Source organism: Phascolarctos cinereus, unplaced genomic scaffold, assembly GCF_003287225.1.
Source record: "Phascolarctos cinereus isolate Bilbo 61053 unplaced genomic scaffold, phaCin_HiC Scaffold_1;HRSCAF=81, whole genome shotgun sequence".
NCBI lineage: Eukaryota > Metazoa > Chordata > Mammalia > Diprotodontia > Phascolarctidae > Phascolarctos > Phascolarctos cinereus.
Genome location: NW_027555514.1, coordinates 206,783,496 through 206,803,741, shown reverse-complemented (window position 1 = coordinate 206,803,741; position 20,246 = coordinate 206,783,496). Strand labels below are relative to the sequence as shown.

General features: G+C 36.1%; 2 pseudogenes; one reads left to right on the top strand and one right to left on the bottom strand.

Annotated features, from left to right (window-relative positions):
* The first annotated feature begins 2,367 nt into the window (after positions 1-2,367).
* On the top strand, positions 2,368-9,467 carry LOC110200444 (cofilin-2 pseudogene; annotated as a pseudogene).
* Positions 9,468-17,944: 8,477 nt separating this feature from the next.
* LOC110200445 (coronin-1C pseudogene) lies at positions 17,945-19,522 on the bottom strand (annotated as a pseudogene).
* Positions 19,523-20,246: the final 724 nt, after the last annotated feature.

Here is a 20,246-nt window from a genome sequence, read left to right as displayed (position 1 = left end):
GACTCCCTCCAGTTTAGGTATCAAGACCACAAATATATGACATAAAAGGAATTTGGTAGAACTTTATTTTTTCAAACAGTTTATATAGAATTAAAATTAACTTTCTTTAAATGTCTGGTAGAATTGTCTTATAATCCCATTTGGTCCTAGATTTTTTCCTTTGGAAGCCTATTTGTGGCTTGTTCAATTTCTTCTCCTTTTTATAAGTAAATTTTTAACATTTATTCTGAACTTAGGAAATAAAACAAGCATTTTCATTACATAATAGAACAGAAAAAAAAGATGATGCACACAAAACTGCAGATCTATTACATACAACTTGCTATTCCTTTTTTCCCCCTCATAATAGCATTTTATTTTTTCCAATTACATGTAAAAATAGTTTACAACATTCATTTTTATGTTGATTTTTAGTTCCAAATTTTGCGCCCTCCATTCCTCCTCTTCCCCTTCCCAAAGACAGCAAGCAATCTGATACAGGTTATGCATTATATTTCCACATTAGTCATGTTGTAAAAGAAGTATCAGAAAAGAAGGGGAAAACCAAGAGAAATAAAAAAACAAAGAAAAGGTGAAAATAGTAAGCTTTGATCTGTATTCTCCAGAGTTATTTCTCTGGATGTGGATAGCATTTTCCATCATGAATCCATTATAAGTGTCTTCGATCATTGTATTGCTGAGAAGAGTTAAATCTATCAAAGCTGGTCATCACATAATGTTGCCATTACTATGCACAATGTTCTCCTTGTTTTGCTCACTTCACTCAGCATCAGTTCATGTAAGTCTTTCCAGGTTTTTCTGAAATCATGCTGTTCATCATTTCTTATACCGCAATAGTATTGCATTACATGTATATAGCACAACTTGTTCAGCTATTCCCCAGTTGATGGGCACATTCTCAATTTCCAATTCTTTGCCACCACAAAAAGCTGCTATTCCTTTTAAATACGTATTAAAGGTATCATGTAACTTTTTTTCCTTTTTTTCACTCCCCCAGACCCTACCCTAGAGGTAGACACAAATATGTGTGTCTATATATATGTATGTATGTATGTATGTTTATACATATGTACATTCATGTGTGTGTAAAATCCTTTTACACATACATTTATTTATCAGTTCTTTCTCTGGATGCAGATAGCATCTTTCTTCATAGGTCCTTTGTAGTTAATTTGAATAATTATAATAGTCAAAATAACTTAGTCACTCAGAGGTGTTCTTAAAATAATATTGCTGTTACTGTATACAACATTCTCTTGGTTCTGCTTATTTCACTTTTCATTATTTTGTGAAAATCTATCCATGTTTTTCTAAGATTATCAAGCTCTTTGTTTCATTTTCTAGAATTATTTTTTATTTTATTAATTTATTTTGATTTATCAATAATCACTTCCATATGCTTTTGAGTTTAAAATTTTTCTCCCCCTTCCTCCCCACCACCCTCCCCAAGATGGCACACAATCTGATATAGGCTATACATTTACATTCCTATTAAACATATTTTCACATTAATGATGTTGTAAGTAAAAATAAAACCAATAGGAGGAACCATCAGAAAGAGGAAACAAAGCTCAACAGAAGAGAAAAAAAATAGCAATTCAGCTTCCATAGTTCTTTCCTTGGATGTGGATAGCATTTTCCATCACGAGGCCTCTGGAGATGTTTTAGATCCTTGTATTGCTGAGAAGGGGTAAGTTTATCAATATTAGTCATCCCACAACATGGCTGTTATTGTGTACAATGTTCTCTTGGTTCTGCTCACTTCACTCATCAAGCTTTTCATTTCTTATAGCACAACAGTATTTCATCCATCACGATCACATCCCACAACTTGTTCAGCCTTTCCCCAATTAACAGGCATCCACTCAACTTCCACTTCTTTGACACCACAAAGAGAGTCGCTGAAAATATCTGAGAACATACAAGTTCTTTTCCTTTGTCTCTAATCCTCTTTGGAAACAGATCTAGTAGTGGTATTGCTGGGTTAAAGGTGATAGGCAGTTTAATAACCCTTTGGGCATAATTCCAGATTGCTCTCCAAAATGGTTGGATCAGTTCACAGTTCCACCAACAATAAATTAGTATCCCAATTTCTCCACAATCCCTCCAACATTTACCACTTTCCCCTTCAATCATTTTAGCCAATCTGACAGGTATGAAATGATATCTTAAGGTTATTTTAATTTTCATTTCTCTAATCAGTTATGATTTAGAGCATTTTTTCATATGAATATAAATTGTTTTGATTTCTTCATCAGAAAACTGCCTGTTTATTTCTCTCTCCTCCATTCCTCCTCCTCTCTCCCCAGTGCCACTGAGTGAGGATCTGCTGCCACGGTCTTCACCATCCTGGGGACCACGGCTTCTGGAGTAACTGTGAATGATTAAGTAATCAAAGTTTTTAATGACATGAAAGTAAGGAAATCTTCTACCCAAGGATATTAAAAAAAAAAAAAAGAAAAAGAAAAAGAGGGAAAGAATGCAGTTCTCTTCTGTTTAAGTGATGACAAAAAAAAAGCCAAATAATTGCAGAGGAAGCAAAGCAGATCTGGGTGGGTGACATTGGTAATACTGTAGAGGACCCCTACACATTTTTGTGAAGTTGCTACTTCTGAATGATTGCTGATATGCTTTGTATGATGCCACATATGAGACAAAGAAGTATAAGAAAGAAGACCTAGTTTTTATATTCTGGGCTCCTGAATGTGCACATTTAAAAAGCAAGATGATTTATGCTAGCTCTAAAGATGCCATTAAAAAAATTTACAAGGTATTAAACACAAAGGGCAAGTAAATGGCTCAGATGATATCATAATGATCGTTCAACACTTGAGAAAAATTTGGAGGCAATGTAGTAGCTTCACTTGAAGGAAGACTTTATAAATTGACAGTGAAGCGCCATTCAGAAGTAGCTCACATTTCTGCAGCTCCATCACTTGAAATAGTATTGGGTTTTGTTATTATTTTTTTAACTCAGTAAAATAATTTTTAGTAGTTTAATTGAGATGGCATTGAATATATAAATTAGTTTAGGCAAAATTGTCATTTTTATTATATTGGTCCTGCCTACCCATGAACAATTAATATTTCTCCAATTATTTAAATCTGACTTTATTTACACAAAAAGGAGTTTTTTTATAATTTTATTTATATATTTCCTGAATTTGTTTTGGCAGATGTACTCCCAAGTATTTTATACTGTCTAGAGTTATTTTAAATAGGGTATCTCTTACTACCTCTTTTTGCAGGGTTTTGTTTATGATACATAGGAATGCTGATGATTATGTGGATTTACTTTATATCCTGCTACTTTGCTAAGATTATTGTTTCAATTAACTTATAGTTGAGCCTTTCAGATAATCCGACTACTACATCATAGTGTTTGCAAATTTTTGTTACCTCATTTCCAATTCTGATTCCTTCTATTTCTTTTCTCTTATTGTTTTTCCAGGATTTCTAATACAATATTGAATAATATTGGTGACAGCAGCCATCCTTGTTTCACATCTGATTTTACTGGGAAGGCTTTTAACTTGTTCCATTACAAATAATTCTTGCTGATGGTTTTAGATAAATTCTTTTTATCAATTTAAGGAAAAATCCATTTACACCTAAACTTTCAAGTGTTTTTAATAGAAATGAGTGTTGTACTTTATCAAAAGTTTTTTCTGCATCAATTGATATAATTGTATAATTTGTGTTATTTTTATTATTAATATAATTATGTTAATAGTTTTTCTTATGTTAAGCCATCACTACTTTCTGGTATAACTCCAACTTGGTCATAATGTAAAATCTTTGTAATATATTGTTGTAATCTTTTAGCTAGTTTATTATCTAGGATTTTTACATCCATATTCATTAATTGAATTGGTCTATAATTTCCCTTCTGTTTTTACCCTTTCTGATTAGTTATCAGTATCATATTTGTTTCATAAAAGGAATTTGGTAAGATCCTTTCTTTACCTATTATTCCAAATAATGCATCTAATATTGGAATTAGTTGATCTTTAAATATTTGACAGAATTCATGGAAATGATTGATTTAGACCCCTATTTTATTTCAAACTTACCTCCAATCAGTATTACCCCGTTTTGTTTTTTTTAGAATTACCCCATCATACTTAGCTCAGCCCCCAGCTTTCTTTCAAACTACCTAAGTAATGATGACAGTCTTAAGAATACTGATAACATTTTTGCATATAAGAAGTAAATAATTTGATATAATAACTTAATGAGTCCCTTATAATTGGTCTTTGGTGTTTTCCTTATATTTCTTCTGGATCTTATCTATCAAATTTTCCATTAAGTTCTGGTCTTTTGGTCATAAATACCTGAAAGTCTTTCAGTTTGTTAAATGTCTCTTTTTTTTTCATTCAGGATTATACTCAACTTTGCTGGATAAGTTATTTTTGGTCACAACCCCTGTTCTTTTGATCTTTGAAGTATAATATTCCATTGTGCACACCCTTTGTTCCAGCAGTGCCACTACTTGGTCTGTATCCCAAAGAGATCATAAAAAAGGAAAAGGACCCATATGTACAAAAATATTTATAGCAGCTCTTTTTGTGGTAGCAAAGAATTGGAAACTGAGGGGATGGATGCCTATCAATTGGGGGAATAGCTGAACAAGTTGTGGTATATGAATTTAATGGAATATTATTGCTCCATAAGAAAGGTGAGTAGGCAGATTTCAAAAGAAACCTGGAAAGACTTACATGAAGTGATGCAAACTAAAGGTGGCAGAACCAGGAGAACATTGTACGCAGTAACAGCAACATTATGTGATGATCAGCTTTGATAGACTTAGCTCTTCTCAGCAAGGTAATGATCTAAGACAATTCCAAAAGACTCATCTTGGAAAATGTTATCCACATTCAGTGAAAGAACTATGGAGTCTGAATGCAGATTGAAGCATACTATTTTCCCTTTTTTGTTTTTGTTTTTGTTTTTTCTTCTTCATGTTTTTTCCCTTTTGTTCTGATTCTTCTTTCACAACATGGCTGATGTGGGAATATTTTTAATATTTAACTAAATTAATAATTTGATGTCTAATATGATTGTATAATCTATATCAGATTGCATACCATCTTGAGGAGGGGGGCAGATAGAGAAGGGGAATTTTAAAACTCAAAATCTTATAAAACTGAATGTTGGAAACACAAAATAAATAGATAAAAATTTTAAAAAAGAAATACAATGTTCCAAGATATATAGTCTTTTAGTGTAGAAGCTGCTAGGTCTTGTGAAATCCTGATTATAGCTCTGCAGTATTTTAATTGATTTTTTCTTGTTGCTTATAATATTTTCTCCTTCATCTGGGAGCTTTGAAACTTGGTTATCATATTCTTATAAGTTCGCTTTTTGGTATCTCTTTCAGGTAGCAATTTCTTTTTCTAAGGAAGGGTTATTCAAATATCTTATTTTTTGTTCTAGGCAATTTATATTTTTGTAAATTTTCACCCATTTTCTTTTGATTATTAATTTTATTGATATATAGTTGAACAAAATAGCTCCTAATTGCTTTTATTTCTTCTTAATTTGGTTGTGAATTCATCTTCTTAATTTTTGTTATTGGTAATTTGGTTTTCTTCTGTTTTCAATCAAATTAAGTGACGGCTTAGCTATTTCACTGATTTTTTTAAAAACAGCTTCTACTTTGTTAATACAAAGGGGTTTTTACTTTAAATTTTGTGAATATCTGCTTTGATTTTCAAGATTTCTATTTTCATGTTTAAAGGTTTTCAAATTGTTAGGGTTTTTTTTAGTTGCATACCCATGAAAAGATCTACTCTTTTTCTCTTTTATTGATGAAAGAGTTTAAAGATATAAATTTTACCCAGTACCACTTTGGCTGTATCCCACAAATTTTGGCATGTTGTCTTATTGTTGTCATTATCTTTAATGACATTATTCATTGTTTCTATGATTTGTTCTTTGACCTATCCATTCTTCAGGTTTAAGTTATTTAAATTACAATTAATTTTAAATCTTTAAAGGTCTTTTACTGAATGCATTTTTATTACACAATAGTTGGTAAAAATGCATTTAATATTTCTTCTTTCTTGCATTTGTCTGAGATTTTTTTACATAATTTTTTTATTTTATAAACAACTTTTTTAACATGTGTTTTTAAAACTTTGGGTTCCAAATTTTCTCCCTTCCTCCCTCCCCACCCACCCTCATTGAAAAGGCAAGTAACTCAATACAGGTTATAGATGTGTAGTCATGCAAAATACTTCCATAATAGTCATATTGTGAAAAACTAAGTATATTTCCCTTCATCCTATCCTACCCCCCATTTATTCTGTTCTCTCTTTTGACCCTGTCCCTCCTCAGAAGTGTTTGCTTCTGATTATCCCCTCCCCCAATCTGTCCTCCCCTCTATCATCCCCCTGCTCTCTTGTCCCCTTCTCCCCTTATTTTCCTATAGGGCAATATAGATTTCCATACCCAGTTGTGTATGTTATTCCCTCCTTAAGCCAAATCCTATGAGAATAAGATTCCCTCATTCTCTCTCACCTTCCCCCATTTCCCCTCCACTGTAAAGCCTTTTCTTCTAAGTTTCATGTGAGATAATTTACCCCATTCTACCTCTCCCTTTCTTTCTCCAGTATAATCTTCTCTCACCCCTTAATTTTATTTTCCAGATATCACTCCTTCATCATCGACTCACCCTGTGCCCTCTATCTAGCTAGCTAGCTAGCTAGCTAACTATCTATAGATACATACATACAAATTTTTTCCTTCCCACTACACTAATACTGACAAAGGACTCATGAGTTACAAATATCATCTTTCCATGCAGGAATGTAAACAGTTCAACCTTAATAAGTCTCTTATGATTTCTCTTTCTTGTTTACCTCTTCATGTTTCACTTGAGTCTTGTATTTGACAGTCAAATTTTCTATTCAGCTCTGGTCTTTTCATCAAGAATGTGGGGGGGGCAGCTAGGTGGCACAGTGGATAGAGTGCCAGCCCTGAAGCCAAGAGGACCTGAGTTCAAATCCGGCCTCAGACCAAACACTTGACACTTACTAGCTGTGTGATCCTGGGCAAGTCACTTAACCCCAATTGCCTAAAAAAGGGGAGGGGGAAAATGTAAAAAAAATATAGAATGCTTGAAAGTCCCCTATTTTACTGAATGACTGTTTTTTACCCTGAAGGATTATACTCAATTTTGCTGGGTAGATGATTCTTGGTTGTAATCCTATCTCCTTTGCCCTCTGGAATAATATATTGCATGCTCTCTGGTCCCTTAATGTAGAAGCTGCTAAATCTTGTGTCATCCTGATTGTGTTTCCACAATACTTGAATTGTTTCTTTCTGGCTGCTTGCAATATTTTCTCCTTCACCTGGGAATTCTGGAATTTGGCTACAATGTTCCTAGGAATTTTCCTTTGGGGATCTCTGTCAGGAGGTAATCAGTGGATTCTTTCAATTTCTATTTTGCCCTTTGGTTCTAAAATATTAGGGCAGTTTTCCTTGATAATTTCTTGAAAGATGATGTCGAGGCTCTGTTTTTGATTATGGCTTTCAGATAGCCCAATAATTTTTAAGTTCTCTCTCCTGGATCTATTTTCCAGTTCAGTGCTTTTTCCAATCAGATAGTTCACATTCTTTTCTATTTTTTCATTCTTTTGGATTAGTGTTACAGTGCCTTTATTTCTCATGAAGTCACTAGCTTCCAATTGCTCCATTCTAATTTTTAAGGAAGTATTTTCTTCAGTAAGCTTTTGGACTTCCCTTTCCATTTGGCCAGATTTGCTTTTTAGGGCATTCTTCTCCTCAATGGCTTTTTGGACCTTTTTTGCCACTTGGGTTAGGCTATTTTTTAAGGTGTTATTTTCTTCAGTATTTTTTTGGGTCTCCTTTAGCCAGCCATTGACTTGTTTTTCATGATTTTCTTGCATCACTCTCAGTTTTTCCTCTACTTTTCTTACTTGCTTCTCAAAATCCTTTTTGGTCTCTTCCATGGCCTGGGACCAATTCATATTTTTCTTGAGACTTTGAATGTAGGAGCTTTAAATGTCTTGTCTTCTTCTGGTTGTATGTTTTGATCTTTGTCACCAAAGTAAGATAATATAGTCCGACTCTTTTTGCACTGCTTGCTCATGATCCCAGCCAATTACTTGAGTTATAAACTCGTTGTTAAGGTAGGAGTCTGCTTCCAGTGAGGAGAATATACTGTTCCAAACTTCGGGAGTTTTGTGCGGCTGTTTTCAGAGATCCTTCTAAGGACCTGAAAATTTTCAATTCTTCCAAGGTGCTATGATCAGGGCAAGGTGTTTACTCCTTTGCTAGACTGTGCTCTGGTCTATGAGTGACCACAAGCACTCTTTGCTGTCTTGGAACTGTGAGGAGAATTTTCTCTTCCCAGCCACTACAAGCTCCACCATGCCAGCACTCTTCCTCGCCCCAGGACTGCCACCCAGAACTGTGACCCAGATCCAAGCACAGGCAAAGCAAGAGAATCCTGTACCAGCAAAGAGATCCCTGCAATCCCCCTCTGATCACTCACTCGATTCCCCTTCAGTCTGTGGGCCAGAAGCTCAGGAGGCAGTTGCCACCCCAGGGCCAGGCTCGGGGACTGGAGCTGGAACCCCACCATGCTTCTCTCTCACCACTGCAGAAACAGACATTTCCTACTGACCTTCTAAGTTGTCTTGGTGTTCATGGGTTGAAAAGTCTGGAAACCACCACAGCTGCCTGCAATTCAGTCCTCTGAGGCCTGCTCCAGGTTCGCTGAGGCCTGTGCACCCACGGCAAACTGCATTCCTCTCCCCATCTGGCACGATATTCCTTTCTGATCAACCATCCGGACTGCTTGGGGCTAGAAATTTGTTTCACTCCATCTTTTTGTGGGTTCTGCTGCTTTAGAATTTGTTTAGAGCCATTTTTTATAGGTATTTGGAGGGGTTTGGGGGAGAGCTCAAGCAAGTCACAATTTTACTCCTCCATCTTCTGTTTGTGAGATTTTTGTGCCCTAACACAGTTAATTTCTTTGAAGGTGCCATATACAGAGGGGAAATCATTATACTCTTTTATCTTCCCATTCAATATTCTTCAGATATTCTCCTATATCTAACTTTTGTAAAACTCTATTCAAGTCCTTAACTTCTTCTTTGTTTATTTTTTATTAGATTTATTTAGATGTGCAGGGGAAAATTGAAGTCTTCTACTAGGGGTTTTACTGTCATTTCTTCTTATAACATTAAATTTTTCCTTTAAAAATTAGATACTATACCATTTGGTACTTATCTGTGTAGCATTGCTTTAATTATTCTCTATGGTATTCATTAGCAAAATGTACTTTCCTATTCGTTTCTTTTAACTACGCCTATTTTTGCTTTTGCTTTATCTGAGATCATAAGTGCTACACCTGCTTTTTTTTTTTTAAACTTCAGCTGAAGCGTGATAGATTCTGGTTCAGTGTTCTCATTTCTCACCTCACTGAACTCCTCTGAGACTTTTGTTGCCTCTTCACTGTGTCCCAGGAAGCTGATTATTGGGAAAGCCTCTTTATTCTGCAAGATGTTATTAGCCTTGATACTCTACCTCATTACACCCCTCTTATAGGTGAGTGGAGCCATGAAATCCCAAATCCTCTATTTAAGGAAGAAGGTCAGCTCAGACATCTTTTTTCTTCCCTCACTACACTACTCAGAGACCTCTGTTACTTCTCCACCAAGGATTAGATATCTTCTCCACCCACCCCACCCCTACTTTTCAACTTTATTTGTGTGTTGTCTTCCCCCATTAGATTATAAGCTCATGAGGGCCAAAACTGATCTCCTTTTGTATTTGTATCCCCTGATTAGCACAATGCCTGGCACATAGTAGGTACTTAAATATCTATTGATTGGTTATTTTAATTCACCTAGCTGCCCCCATGGACAAGTTTATTATACATAAATACAGAATATGAGTTGGAAGGAACATAAACTCATCTAATCCTAAATAGGACATTTCTATACAATGTTACTAACAAATGTCCATCTACCTTCCTCCACTTGAAGACTCTCAGTACTATCTTCAGTAACAAAAGTTTGAGGGGCAGCTAGGTGGTGCAGTGGATAGAGCACCGACCCTGAAGTCAGGATGGACCTGAGTTCAAATCCGGCCCCAGACAAAATACTTGACACTTACTAACTGTGTGACCCTGGGCAAGTCACTTAACCCCAATTGCCTAAAAAGGAAAGGGAAAAAAAAGTTTGAGTGAAGGTCGTATATGTTTTGGGAAGGCATTTCAATAAAACTCAGCACCACACAACATAGTTATATCACACTACCTAACTTTCAGTAGGTTCTCATCTTAGTTACTATTGTGAAATTCACATTTTTTAATGACGCATGTCCTCTTTCACTATCATTTGTGAACAGTTTGGGTCTCTATAGATCAGTTTATTAAGCCAGGAATTTCTAGGGCCCCACTTATACAAAATAAAGACATATTCATCTCTATTTCAAGTATTTCCAATCTTTCTACAAAACCAAAGATTTTTGGTAGAGCACACAGTGTAAAACCAGTACTGTATTTTAGGGATAGTATGTTTTAGCTTTGGGCCAGAAAACTTCAAGATTTTGGCAAACCACTTGATGAGGACCAAAAAAAAAATATATCAGTGCCTTTAGCTTTAATGTCTAATGTCTTCTAAAGGATTCTTCAGTGTGTCTGGCAATGTTTAGATAGCTGTATGAATGTACATGTCTGCACAGAAACTTCAAAATCTTAGGGATTTGATATTTCAAAGCCTATTCTAACATCTCTTCACTGACATGAGGATTCAATAGCTTGTTGATCAAAAAGGAGTTAGTGGAGCCATAAGAATAGGAAGACTGGAGTAAGCAGGTTTCCGCATAATTCCCAAATCCTACTACCAACCTATAATCAACAAGTCATGTACCAAATACATAGTAACTAAAATATAATAAAGAAAAGAAAATTTACATATTGTAAAAACATATTTTTAAGTCTTGTAGAAAAATAATGGTAAGTCAAATCAAGAACCCACTTTCCTAGTCCTATCCCAATTTGCCCCATACCCTAAGTAATCCATTATGGCTTCTCTTCTTCCTGTCTCAAAAGTGATTTAGTTTGGATTCCTAGTTCTACTCCTTAACTTGAGGAAGGGATGGGGAAAATATTGCCTTACCGAAGCAAAACTAGACAAGATTTGGAGTTGTATCTGTTTGCGTAGGTGTAGGTGGAGTAGACCTAGCAGAGCAGAGCTAATATTCTGTGCTAATCAAGGTAGAATGAGGAGAGTGTAAAGATATTTTATGCATCAAACTTGAAAGTCCCCTATTTCACTGAATATCCATTTTCCCCCAGTTTTGCTGGGTAGGTGATTCTTTGATGTAATCCTAGCTCCTTTGCCTTCTAGAATATCATATTCCAAGCCCTCTGATCTTTCAGGTAGAAGCTGCTAAATCTTACATCATCTTGACTGTGACTCCACAATATTTGAATTGTTTCTTTCTGGCTGCTTGTGATATTTTCTCCTTCACCTGGGAGCTCTGGAATTTGGCTATAATATTCCTGGGAGTTTTCATTTTGGCATCTCTTTCAGGAGGTGATCGGTGGATTCTTTCCATTTCTATTTTACTCTCAGGGTTCCAGAATATCAAGGCAGTTTTCCTTGATAATTTCTTGAAAGGTGATGTCTAGATTCTTTTTTTGATTCTGGCTTTCAGGTAGTCCAAATTTTTTTTTTAATTTTCTCTCCTGGATCTGTTTTCCATGTCAATTGTTTTCCAATAAGATATTTCACATTGTATTCTTTTTTTTTCATTCTTTTGGTTTTGTTTTATTGTTTCTTGATTTCTCATAAAGCCTTCATTTGCTACATTCTAATTTTTAAGGAATTATTTTCTTCAGTGAGTTATTGTAGCTCCTTTTCCATTTGACCAATTCTTCTTTTTAAGATGTTTTTCTCCTCATTAGATTTTTGTACCTCTTTTACAATTTGGCCTGGTTTGTTTTTAAGGTATTGTTTTCCTCAATATTCTTTGTCTTCTTACCAAGCTGTTGACTTTTTTTCATGATTTTTCTTGCCTACTCTCACTACTCTTCCCAATTTTTCCTCTACCTCTCTCACTTGTTTTTCAAAAAAAAAAAATGAGTTTTTTCATGGCCTGATACCAATTTATATTTTTCTTGGAGGCTTTGGATGTAGGACCTTTGACTTTGTTGTCTTCTGCTGAGTGTATGTTTTGATCTTCCTTGTCACCATTGTAATTTTCTACAGTCAGGAATTTTTCTGTTGTTTGCTCATTTTTTCTAGCCTGTTTCTTGACTTTTAAGTCTTTGCTAAGTGGGGTTCTGCTTCCAGGGTAGAGGATGCAGTGTCCCAAGTTCAGGGGTTTTGTGCACCTGTTTTCAGAGATATTTCTAGGGACCTGTAAGTTTTCAGTTCTTCCAAGGTAGGATGATCTAAGGAGAGGTGTGTTTACTCCTCTCCTGGCCTGTGCTCGTCTGTGAGTGACCACAAGCAATCTTTTCTGCCTTGGAACTGTGACAGGTGTCCCACTGCACACATAAGCTCTGGTGTGCTACTGTTCCTCCTCACCCTGGGACTGCCACCAAGGACTGAAACCCAGATCCAAATATGGGCAAAGCAACAGAGTCCTGCCCCCAATACCAGCAAAGAGACCCCTGTAATCTCCTTTTGACCAGTTTTGTGACCCCTTTACTTGCTGAGAGTTCTGGAAGCAGCTGGTACTGCTGCTGATTCAGTGATTCCCAAGGCCTGCTACTGGCTTGCTAGGGTCTGGTCTGTGCTGATGCAGCCTGCACTAGCATGGCCTGCATTGGACTGTGCTCCCCAGTACTACAGACATTTCCCACCAATCTTCTAAGTTGTCTTGGACTGGAAAGTTGTTTCACCCCATCCTTTTGTGGGTTCTGCCATTCCAGAATTTGTTTTAGGGCATTATTTAGTGGTGTTCTGAAGGATTTTGAGGAGAGTTCAGGTGAGCCCCTGCCTTTTCTCCTCTACCATTCTATATCCTAGCCTATTTCTTAGTTTTGATGAGTATTGCTTTGTAATATAGCTTGAGATCTGGCATTACTAGACCTCCTTACTTTGTATTTTTTTCCCATTAATTCCCTTGATATTTTGTTCTTCCAGATGAATTTTGTTACTTTTTTTTTCTAGTTCTATCAAATAATTTTTTGGTAGTTTGACTGGTATGGCACTGAATAAGTAAACTAGTTTAGGTAAAATTGTTATTTCTATTATATTGGCTTGGTCCACCTGTGAGCAATTGATATTTTTCCAATTGTTTAGATTTGACTTTATTTGTGTGAAAAGTATTTTGGAATTGAGTTTATATAATTCCTGGGTTTGTCTTGGCAGGTAGACTCCCAAATACTTTATATTGTCTACAGTTATTTTAAACGGAATTTCTCTTTCTATTTCTTGCTGATGGGCTTTGTTGTTCATATATAGAAATGCTGATGATTTATGTGGGCTTATCTCACGTCCTGCAACTTTGCTAAAGGTGTTAATTATTTCAATTTGGTTTTTAGTTGATTCTCATGAATTCTTTAAGTATAATCATATCATCTGTAAAGAGTAATGGTTTTGTTTCCTCCTTACCTATTCTAATTCCTTTGATTTCTTTTTCTTCTCTTATTTACATAGCTAACATTTCTAGTACAATATTGAATAACGGTGGTGATAATGGGCATCCCTGCTTCACCCCTGTTCTTATTGGGAAGGCTGCTAGCTTAGCCCCATTACAGATAAAGTTTGCTGATAGATTTAGATAGATACTGCTTATCATTTTTAAGGAAAGCTCCTTTTATTCATACACTCTTTAGTGTTTTTAATAGAAATGGATCTATATTTTGTCAAAAGCTTTTTGAGCATCTATTGAGATAATCATGATTTCTGTTGGTTTTTTATTAATATGGTCAGTTACTGTATCTCCTTGCTAGTAATTTATTTAAAATTTTTGCATGAATATTCATTAGGGAAATTGGTTTATAGTTTTCTTTCTCTGTTTTAGCTCTTCCTGGTTTAGGTATCAGCACCATATTTGTATCATAAATGGAATTTGGTAGGACGCCATCTATTTTTCCAAATAGGTTACATAGTATTAGAATTAATTGTACTTTAAATGTTTTGTTTTGCTTTTTTTTTTTTTGCTTAGGCAATCAGGGTTAAGTGACTTTCCCAGGGTCACACAGCCAGTAAGTGTCAATTGTCTGAGGCCAGATTTGAACCCAGGTCCTCCTGACTCGAAGGCCAGAGCTCTATACACTGTGCCACCTAGCTGTCCCTGCTTTAAATGTTTGGAATGATAAATGAAAATGGCAGAGTAAAGGCAGGGACTCACTCACCTGAGCTCTCCTCCAAACCCCTCCAAATACTTTTAAAAATGACTCTAAAGAAATTATAGAGCAGGAGAACCCACAAAAAGATGGGGTATCTCACATAAAAGAGGCAAGAAAAGCTTGTACAGCAGAGGGGAAGAGGGGGGAAATGAAGGGGAGTAAGTGAACCTTACCCTCATCAGAACTGGCTCAAAGAGGGAATAATATAGACACTCAATTGAGTATAGAAATCTATCTTAGCCTACAGAAAAGTAGGAGAGGAAGGGTATAAGAGAAAGGGGAGGGGTGATAGAAGGGAGGACAGATTGGGGTAGTCAGAAGCAAAACCCTTTTGAGGAAGGACAAGATGAAAGGAGAGAGAATGGAATAAACAGATGGGGGGATAGGATGGAGGGAAATACAGTTCTCATGGGGTTTTTTTCCCTTTCGCTCTGATCGTTCCTTCACAATGTGACTAATATGGAAATATGTCTAATAGGATTGTACATTTATAGCCTACATCAGATTGCATGCCATATTGGGGAGGGAAGAGGGAAGGGAGAGTGAAAATAATTTGGAAATCAAAATCTTATAAAAGTTAATGTTGAAAACTATTTTTACATGTAGTTGGAAAAAAGTAAAATATTATTAAGTGAAAAAGAAAAAAGAAAAACCTGGAAAATCTTACATGAACTTTTTAAGGAGTTGTTTTCTCTTTCCAAGCTGTTGATTCTTTTTTCATGATTCTTTTCCATCACTCTCATGCCTTTTCCCAATTTTTGTTCTACCTCTTTTATTTGATTTTTAAAATCCTTTTTGAGCTCTTCCATGAGTTCTTTCTGGGTTTGAGACCTATTCCAATTTTCTTTGGGATTTTGCCCATAGATGTTTTGACGTTGTTGTCCTCTTCCGAGTTTGTGTCTTGATCTTCCCTGTCACCATAACTTTCTATGATTGATTTTTTTGTTGTTTTTTGCTCATCTTTTCCAGCCTTTTTCCTTTTAAATTTGAGCTCTACATCTGGGGTGGAAGGGGCACTGCCCCAAACTTGTGCCAGGGACTACAGGCTGTTTTCCTGATGCTGCACTGATGTTGTTCTGAGGCCCATGGGGGATCCTCATGTCTGGTGCCATGCTGAGGAAATATGGGGGTGGCTGGCACTACTGAAGATCATAAGAGTCTGGTAGCTTACCTGATGTTGAGCCAAGGCACATGGGGGTCCCAGTGCTGGTGTCTGCCTATTCCTTGGAGCTGTCCTGACACATAGGGGTCCTGGAGCTGGCATTTTCTTGTGCCCTGAGGTACAGGATGGGGGGGGTTTCTGGTGCTGGCCTCTCCCTGTTTGCCCAGGGCTATGGGCAAAATGCTTAGGAACTTTGTGAGTCCCAGTGCTGGCGTCAGCCCATTCATCTGGCTATGCTGAAGCATGTAAGGGATCTTGGTATTGGTGTTTGCCTGCTGCCACACTAGGGCTTAGAACTTCCTGCTAGCTTGCTGAGGCAGGGCTTGTTGCTGGCTTGCCTCAACTCTTCCTGTCCTAAACAGTGCTCCACTTTCTCCTGAGTGAGATGGACCTTTCTTACCTACCTTCCAAGTTTCTTGGGCTAGAAGATTGTTTTACCTTGTCTTTTTGCTTTGCTGATTCTGCTGTTCCAGAATTCATTTGTGGGTACTATTTTATAGTTGTTTGGAGGTGAATATGGTAGAGGGCAATCTCCTGCTTGCTCCACCAACTCAGTTCCCAGAAGTCCTGAAGCTTCATTTTGTTGATGACATTAGACTGGTTGAATCAAGAACTAGAACACTGGAAAGGATTTAACCCATGTGGACACACATATACCTTACACATAAATTTGTAGTGGATCAACTCAATGGAGTTGTATGGCTTTTTTTTTTTTTGCTTCAGCTTTTAGCAGTGTTTGTATAGGATCATAGAAGGCAGATGATAAGAGTTATTCAGGGTTGAGGTTTAGAAAGTAGACAAGGGGCAAGTGTAAAAGGAAATGAACTAGAACATGTAACATTAACAATAGACGTAAGGAAGAATTTCCTAAAACTTAGAAAGATTAACTATGTGATTATAGGTGTAGATATTATAAAATCTCATTTCCTGAAAGTCTTTTTGGAAAAGAAAGCTCTAATTAGTCTTGAAAGGTATAGGTGTGGTCCACCTAAAGGTTCTGTTGAGTCCATAAACAGAAGTTCAGTCACAAACAATACTTGACTTTCCTTTCCCTAGATCATTCATTGTGTGTTGGTGAAGGAAAAAAGATTCAAATTATCTTCCACTGTGTAATCACCTGTAGTTGAAGTACAAGGAGTACCAAATGTCATAATGCAGTTTTAAGCCATTAAAGCTTAAAACATCCTGTACTTCAACCACGAGTGGACACACAATGGAACACAATTTGAAACTTTTCTCCTTTGAGCTTTAATAGCTTAAAACTGTACTAAAAACATTTGCAACATTTTGTATAGGAAAAGCTACTGCCCATTATGAAATCCTAGAAGGGCTTTAATGCCAACTTGGTCTGGAGTATCACACTTGAAGCTCTGGTGTTAGTATTAGAGAAACTAGGTATCATTAAGCATATTCATGAAAACCTAGACAAGAAAGAGAGTATCCAAGAGGAGAAGGTGATCAACAGCCAAATGCTACAGATAGGTCAAGAAGGATGAGGATTGAGAGAAAGCCCAGAGATCACTGGTGACGATGGAAAGAACAATTTCTAATGATTTGCTTTCTTAAACCTTGTTCTAAGATAATTTTTTTTAATTTCTTGAAAAATGATTCAAAAGCTTCACATATCAAGTGGGAGGAATTATGTGGAGTCTGGTGAACAATATTATAAGATTAAGGCAGTTTTTCCAAAAGATCATAAAAGATCATCTCTGGGCCCTGAAGACCATAGCACCAAAAGCTAACCTAGTAATATATTTTTCTCTAAATTTTTCTTCCCTCATTGCTTATCTCCAGGTATTTCATGTTAGGCCTTGGGCACTCACTTGCATGAGCTAAAGCATGCTGTAATAAAACTCTATTGCTCTATGCATTTTACTTGTCTCATATGATTATTTTATGAAATCCCCTCTAAACCCCCAAACTGCTGATATATTTTGGTACAGTCATACTGAGGATGTGTGGAACAATTCAGAAGTAAGTGTTTGAAGCTAAAGAATAATCTTGTTAAAGCAAGTTGAAAGCTGATTGTTGATGCATACCATGTATGAAAACTAGTAAACTACTGAACTTGGATTCAGTGTCTGATTGTTTGCAAAGAATCAAAATGAAGATATACTCCAAAGGAAGTAGCAAAGTAGAAATTTAACTATGAGGAAGCAAAGAAATAATGTTTTTTAAAGATACAAAGGGGAAAATCTAGAGAAACAATGAACAAAACACAGTACAAACTTCACTTTAACAAACACATATAGACAGTTGCCAGAAAGAGCCAAGGCTTATGTGGCACCTAACACTTGAGGAGAATAAAAGTAATTTAGAGAAGGTCATTGCTTCTCTGACCTAATGAGAACTTTATTTCTATGCAGGGTGCTATCATTAGAATCAGGCATACCTCCTTCAGTAAGTGTTTTCTTGAATAGGTATGTAATTGTATCCTTTTATGTAACAACAAAAGAGATATATTGTAGTCTTGAGTGCTCATTCTTGAGTGATCTGACACCTAGCAGAACCCCAGGGCAAATTCACAGAGGATGTACTGCCTTAGTTAACATTAATTATGGTAGCAAAAATAGTAATCTTCTGCTGTTGTACAATAGCAATTTGCTCTTGAGTGTGCCTTCATAAAGTGATTATGATACTATAAATACAAACTTAATAATAACGGTTTATATTGATAGTTCATTTTCAAATTTAAAAGTGCTTTCATAAATAGAGTCCCATTTATTTCTTAATAGCATCCTGTGCAGTCAACAAGATAGGGTTTGTTTGGTTTTTTTTTTTAACAGAAGAGAGCAGTAAGTCTCAAAGGAGCTGAAATAAATTGCCCAAGATCACATAAGTAGCAAGTAGTAGGACCAGAATTAAAATCCTGGTCTTCTGATTTAGGAATCAGTATTATTTTAACCACACACTTCAAACTTTAGCTATTTTGCATGGTCTTTTAATGTGCTTCATTTTATGCAGCATTTGGCACCATCTGCTACTCTCTTCAAAGGGTTAATCAGGTCACATTTCTTGTTCACTAAAAGCTTATTGCCTGGGAGGTTCTTCTTGACTATCTTGAGGTCCTAGTTCTTACTATAATGCCACCATATTTCAGGGAGATGAGGAGAGAATCAATATTACTCCCCTCAAACTACTTTTCTGCTTCCAGAGAAGTTTTTGGCCCTGCTCTGTCCAGATACAGGTCATCTTGCAAAAGAGCAAACTTCCTAGGAGCCATCAAAATAATGGGTTCATGCTTTCTCTTACGAAAATTGAAGAATGTGGCAATCTCGCATTTGTTAATATTGAATCCTTTCTTGGACATGTAACCCATACCTCTCAGAGGCACTTTACTATCAAAAGTGTTGAGGTAGTGGACATTTGGATATTCATTTGTAACTTCAAAATAGCAGATGCTACTGTTACCCTTTCCACATAAATAAATTATTTTGGCATAAGGATCATAGAATGACAGTAGTACCTCACTGTATATATTTCATAGAGGGCAATAGACTCCTATGTCCTATGTGCTTTTTTTTAAATTCCAGAATGCAGGTCAATGATCACTAATGTGACTGAAACTAGCAGCGCAACATTGCCATCTGCCAAAAATGATAGCTCGTTTTGAAGGGTTGAGCTTTCTCATAGGCTTTTCTCCTTCTCAGAAACAATTTCTTATTTCCTGGGAAGAATTCTTACATTTTTGTCTTTGGATGCTGTGCATATCAGACTGCCATTTCTATTACATCTCACATTATAATACATGTCTGAATGCATATCATCCAAATTTATGAGGGCTTCCTCTATTTCCACATTATAGATGATGATGGCATTATCACAACCTGTGCTAAACAGAATGTTGCATGCAGTTGGATGCCAAGTTATGATGGCAACTCTTTGAATGCCCTTCCAAAATGAACACAGGTTCAGTCAGAGGGAATGAGTTCATTTTCAGGGATGTGCCACACCATAACTATGCAATCTTCTGAACTACTGGCAATGACTTGGCTGTTGCGTGAACACAGGTCTATGTTGAAGCAGAGTGGTTTGATTGTGAGAAGTCATTTCTCTCTTTGTTGCAAACAACTTTCTGTGATCATAAATTCCAGACAAGTTGATACTCTGTATCAGTAGAAGAAATTTCCATACTGGGACTGCCTTCATAGTGATAAAATCACAAGTCTGGACTGAAAGCAAAACTCCATAATGATAATTATAATACCTAACACTTATATAGCACTTCAAAGTTTGCAAAACATTTTACAAATAGTATCTCATTTTTTCCTCACAACAACCTTGGGAGGTAGATGCTATTATTTTTATCCCTATTTTACAGAGGAGGAAACTAGGGCAGGCAGAGGTTAAGTAACTTGACACATAGTATATGAGACTTAAAAAAACATTTGAAGTCAGGTTTTCCTGACTCCAGGTCCAACCTAGCTCTAAATTCTGAGATAGAATCAAGTAAGTGAGCATTTTTAAGTACCTATTATGTTCCAGGAACTATAATAATAGTAAATAATATAATTGATTTAATAATATGTTAACAAACATTTGTGGATTGAATACTTTAGAAATAATAAAAGTATGGAATTTACTGATATATCTGTTGGGAGGTCAGACAGGACTAGTATGGGGCCATTGCAGAGGAGGTAGCATATTTATGGAGTAATGAATCAGGTTAAGCATGGGTTGGTTCAAGCAGCTGTCATAGGGGTGAGTCAAAATCAATCTATCCCTGTTTTCCCATTCAAT